Source organism: Mastomys coucha, unplaced genomic scaffold (assembly GCF_008632895.1).
Source record: "Mastomys coucha isolate ucsf_1 unplaced genomic scaffold, UCSF_Mcou_1 pScaffold18, whole genome shotgun sequence".
Lineage (NCBI taxonomy): Eukaryota > Metazoa > Chordata > Mammalia > Rodentia > Muridae > Mastomys > Mastomys coucha.
In genome coordinates, this window is record NW_022196900.1 from 78,093,494 (window position 1) to 78,099,201 (window position 5,708).

The window sequence follows — 5,708 nt, forward strand, 5'->3', positions numbered from 1 at the left end:
CAAAAGAGAAGAAAGTCCAAACTGCTCAGACAATGAGCAGGCAAGATCCTCAGTATGTCCTCAAGTTTCCCCAGTTTAACAGTTATAATAAACACAGTTTACAAGTTGCCAGGAAAAGCTTCAATCAAATGCACAATACCCACTTGTAAAAATTCTGTGAAAAAGTACATGGAACTTTTGTAAAATATACGTCTCAACCAGGAAGGAGAAAACAGTCTGCTGCCAGGCATATGGAACTTGTGAGCATCCTGCAAAGATTGATCTCACTAACTACCAGGAAGAAAGAAATAAACAAAGCAAAGTCTTTCTAACTTGTCAAAATTTCAGCAAAGTATCACACCCATTCAAAAGGCAGACAGGCATACTATTACAGACTATAAAGTAACAAAAGAGACTTCTGCAATTAATTAAATTCTATGGTATTTCTAGAATAACCACAGAATCAAAGAAGAGAAAATTAAATCTGAAAGACTAAAACCATATTGGCAATATCTCTGAAAGCTTAACTTTTTGTTGCTGTTGTTATTCTGAGACAGTACTTTTCTTTGTTGCCCTGGCTAGCCTGGAACTCTCTGTGTGAGCCACCATGCCCAGCTTGAATGCCAGTGTCTTATATTAACTTACAAACTGTTGCAGGGGACCAGATGTTCAGCCAACCACCTGGGCTGTCTGCTGTGTGACAGAGGTGTAATGGTGTGCCCATGATCATGACAAGGGCTTCCCAGAAGCGGGTTTTGAGTAAAATCAAAACGCTAAAATGATTATTACTGGACTCAGGATGTTTCTAGAGAGACTCATCCCATACTATTTAAATATATTCTCATGTGTGGCAAATATCCAGGAGTTGCACAGGCCAGTGTGCCTCTGGCTCATTCATGGCCCACGCAATAGAAAGCTGTGTCCTAATTAATGGAAATTGGGATTCCAGAACAAAGCACGTACTGTAGCCAAATAACTGAAGAAACTGTGCTAAGTTAAACTGCAGGTTCAATTTTTCTTTTAAATTTATTTATTTTGCTTTTTTTTTTTTGTACCTCCACAAAAAAATAGATGGGGCTCAGAAGCACACAGATCACAAAACAGATATTCAAAAAGCATTCCAATGTTCAAGAAGCAAGGGGTAGAGATGAACACTTGTAACTCTAGCAGTCTGGAGGCTGACGCAGGAGACTCACAAGTTTGAAGCCAGTCTGGGCTGCCATAGTGAGTTCAAACTTAGCAAGATGCTTGTTTGGAAACAGGGTTTCTCTGTGTAGCCCTGGCTGGCCTGGAGCTCACTCTGTAGACCAACCTGGCCTTGAGCTTGTAGAGTTCAAGGGCACCTGCCTAAGCCTCCCCAGCGCTGGGACTAAAGGCATGTGCCACCACACCCAGCCCCACAAATTAATTATTGAATTAAGGAATGAACAAAATTCAGTGGCAGGCTGAGAATGTAGCTCAGTTAGTAGAGTGAACATCCTACATGTACCCAGAACCCAAAGCTCTGGGTTTGACCCACCCTGGTCTCCCCTGCTTTCCCTGCCATCATATAAACACAAGGTGGTAATGCATAGTTCCCAAAACATGAGAGATAGAGACAGGAAGATTGGACGTTCAAAGTTGTCTCTGTCTCTGTCTCTCTGTCTCTCTGTCTCTTTCCCCCCCCTCTCTCTTTCTCTCTTACACACACACACACATACACACACAACACAACAACAACAACAACAACAAAAACCCTTCATAACTAAACAATTGCTCAATAAAGCAAAATAGATCTTTTCACATAGAGGATTGGCAAACTTGAGGAAGACTTAGACTACCCAGTGGCTAAACTTGAGCAGGTCCTCATTTCAGGTGGAAAGCCTGTAGACAGACATACAGGCTTTGGAGGGAGGAGTATACCCCAAAGCCAATAACTTCATCAAAAAAAAAAAAAATTCTAGAGCTAGGCCACCCAGGCTGGTGCCGCCACAGAACTCCATGAGGAGCTTGGGCCTTCTGTGTCTCTGCTTTGCCAGGCTTAACAGAAAACTTCTCTTTTCAAATTCCTCTCCTCGTGACCTCCTGATTACAAGATGGCTATATTACCTCAGGCCCCAGGTTCACATTCCAGGCAAGGAAGGAACAACAAGGAGGAAGGCATAGTGCCTCTCTCAGGACAGTGCCTACTTTCTCAGAGGCCTCCAGCAGACATTCCCTAATGGCCGGTCTGCAGCACTGGCTGTTGCCTCGGCTGCTTCTGAGACCTCTGATCTCCTCTTCTGTAGTGAGTCGGGCTTTGATTCCTCTTCATTAACTAGAGCAGATGTGTTAACCAGGAGCCTCCATTTCCCGTTTCCCTCCTTCTGTGTGTGCCTCTTATGCCCACTGCCACTGCCCAAGGCTCTTGAGGGAGTCATCATTCTTTCTAACTGCAGCCTTGGAACCCACTCTCCCCACAGGATCCCAGGAGGCCTTGAGTCCCTGGGATGGCGGCACCTGGGGCAGACAGACAGGAGTTAGTGAGTCTCTGGGACCGGGTTGTGGGGCACGACAAACCCTGTCAGAACTGTCTCAAGCTGCCTTTTAGGATCAGCCCTAGAGAACTCTCAGCAGGATTTTATCTTACATTACACAACAGTTTGCTTGCCTTCCCCAAAGCCCCGACTCCCACCCCTAAAGGAGCATTCACTTGAGTTTGTCACAAATAATCAGCACCGCCTCTAAGCCGCTGGCCTGCCTGCTGTCCCTCAAGTAAGTGAAACTTGCAGTCTTTGCAATGGCCGCTGTTCCTTGCCTGCACTTACCACTGCTTACCAGAATGTAATATATTCTGCTTATTACCTTCCTGACCACCAGAGCAGGCACGCAGAGGCTAAGACCTTTGTCTCCTTTATCGTCCCTCCCCAGTACACCCTGCACTGGGGTTAGTGTCTAATGAATGGTACTGGAGACTCTAGTTTGTTTTACAGAGGATAAATAGCCTCTTTAGATTCCATAAGCCATGTATAGAGACTGAAAGACCCCTGGGGGAGACCCCCACTCAAATCTCGGGAGGACGTACACCCAAGGAATCACGAGAGACCACATCTTGATGTAATTACAAGAGGTATATTTTAATTTTCAGGGCGCTCTGGTTCGGCACCACAGTTATCTTACGCAGGAGACAGTGGAGCCGACCAGGAAGCTTAGGGGTTTATATAGGGAAAAGGTCTGAGGGAACAAAGGGATCAGTGTGGTCATACATGATTGGCTAGTTCAAATATTAACTATTACGTGCAGAACAGAGTGGAAAATTCCTAAGGTTGGTGTTAATCTGAGTCAACAGAGCATCTGACCTTAAACCATATCTGAGAGGACCAGATGGTCCATTACTTAGTGTCTGCCAGGCATGTCTTTGCAGGCCTAGGCCTTGGACATGTCCTCATTTGCCTGGATGTTTTCCTCTATGTTTATAGTTTTATGTCTTCTTGACCTGCCAGCTCTTATGATATCTAACAACTTGTTTGCTCTTTCCCAGGCCTATGTGGGCCAGCTTGTGATCGATTCTTAGGCCCATAACTTTTCTTCCTAGTCAGCACAGGTCTAAAGCTTTAATTTTTCCTTTCAAGACAACCGAATTGAGTCATGACCTCCCAAAACCTCATGGCCTCAGAAAGGATCAGACTCTTCAAGCGGGTACTTTTGTGCCACTGAGGCGGCAAACAGAAGTGTCTGCAGCCAGTACATAGCTAGGGACATTGACAGACGCCCTTTGTCTCAGAGGCAGTGGAAAGCCACAGGTACAGCTTAAGCTAAGGGAGGGGCAAATGGAATGTAGCCAAGGCTGGGTGGTAACATGGAGGTCAAGAAGGAAAAGCTGGAGGCTGGGAGGTTAGCTGGGGGCTCCCTTACCAACTCTCACTTCACCTGCCTTAGCAATGCAAAGTGCCGATCTGAGCTCTCGACACCAGAGGGCGCTATAACCTAGGACACAGACACCTCCCGATCCGCTCAGACTCCTGCTTCTAGCTGCTCTTAGTCGCCAGTTTAATATGCCTCCCAGGAGCCCTGAACAAGCCAGGCAGCTTCTTGGGCTCTCTCAGCTCTAAAAGGAAGCAAAGAGTACCCTTAGAAACACCTTAAGGGCCAGGAGAGAGAAAGGTGAGCCAACAGGAACTCAGCGCACAGGCCCTTGGGCAGTCTTTGTACAGATTTGCATGGGCTCAGCTGAGTTTCATTTTTCTATGTAACAACCATTGAGGCGTGGAGTTCTTGGAGCTGGGGAGATGGGTGTAGTGGGAAGCACAGGAAACTGATGGTTGCCACTGGGTTTCAAAGTGCGTTTCTGGAGCCAGCAGCATCAGGGATCCTTAAGAGTATGTGAAAAATACAGTCCCAGATCCTAGTGTCCCCTACTGATCTGGGATGTACATGCAAGAGAGATTGTGAGTCACTGGTTCAAAAACCTCACAGCACCATGTATTGAGAGCTGCAACAGAATCTTCCAAAGCATGTGGAGCAGAACAAGGGCCAGGGGAAGCTTCCTCGTGCCCTAGGAACCAACAAAGAGGCAAGAGATGGGTCTTCAAGCTTAGAAAATATTGGAGAGAGAGAGAGAGAGAGAGAGAGAGAGAGAGAGAGAGAGAGAGAGAGAGAGAGAGAGAGATATTAGATGATTAGATCCTTGCAAACACCAGCTCCAGGGGTCCTCACAAAAGGCTTATCCTTCCTCCTGCCCACTCTGGACTTTTCTCTAGGCAGCTCTCTGGCTTTGAAACCTGTCTTCCAAACAAGCTGTCCATAATTAATAATTCATTCACTTCCACCACTTATTAATCAATACCCATGGAGCTCCAATCAGAGTTTTTGATTAGCACGGGATGTCCAGACTTCCTACTCTGAATTAATAATGATGGTAACTACCAGCTGCATCGGCCTACCAGGCTGGCCGCCAAGCACTCCATGTGGACACGCTGTTCCAGTGGCCACCATAAATGGGAGGCTCTTGTGGTCCTCATCTTACTGAAGAAACGTTCACCAAAAGAGGCTAAATCCATTCCCTAAAAGCACATCTCCAGATGATGTCTACTCCAAGCTAGTCCTCCCTGCCTACAAACAAGAGCCACATGCTTTCCTGTGTCCCAGGAATGATGGAATTCTGGCTCCAAAGACACCCAGCCTACCATCCCCTGAGCAAATGCTAGCTTCATTCCATGCATTTAGAAATACTGAAATAGCTTCTGGTACATGTTTCTATCTTGGGAGTTCCCTAGAGTTCTGGAGCTCCGGGTCTGAACCACTGAACTGGTACAACCTTCTCTCTGCACCTCTCCCCAAGATGCTGTACACACCGGAGTGTGCAAACCTGAAGAGGGTGGCGTAGTAGGAGCAGCCCCCCCCTAACAGCCTCCCTCAAAGCATCCTGACACCACAGTCCTTGAGCCATCATCCCTATGTCCTCCCTTTCTGTCCTCCCTTTCTGCTCTCTCCTCTGCCTTCTTGCTTCTTTCCTTCTCAGGTATTCACTGAGCTCCTACTCTGTGCCAGACCCTTTGTGCTGGAGACAGAAGAACACCTGAGTTCCTCACAGTGTGATTTTTGCCTCTTGTTATCTCCACCATGAAGCAAATTCCAGCAGATGTCAGCAGCAGCACTAACCAGGATGGGATATGGGAACATGGAGTCCCCTGCACCCACCTCCCCCTGCACCTATCCCCCCTACACCCACACCCTTGCACCTACCTCCCCCTGCACCCATCCCCCCTGCA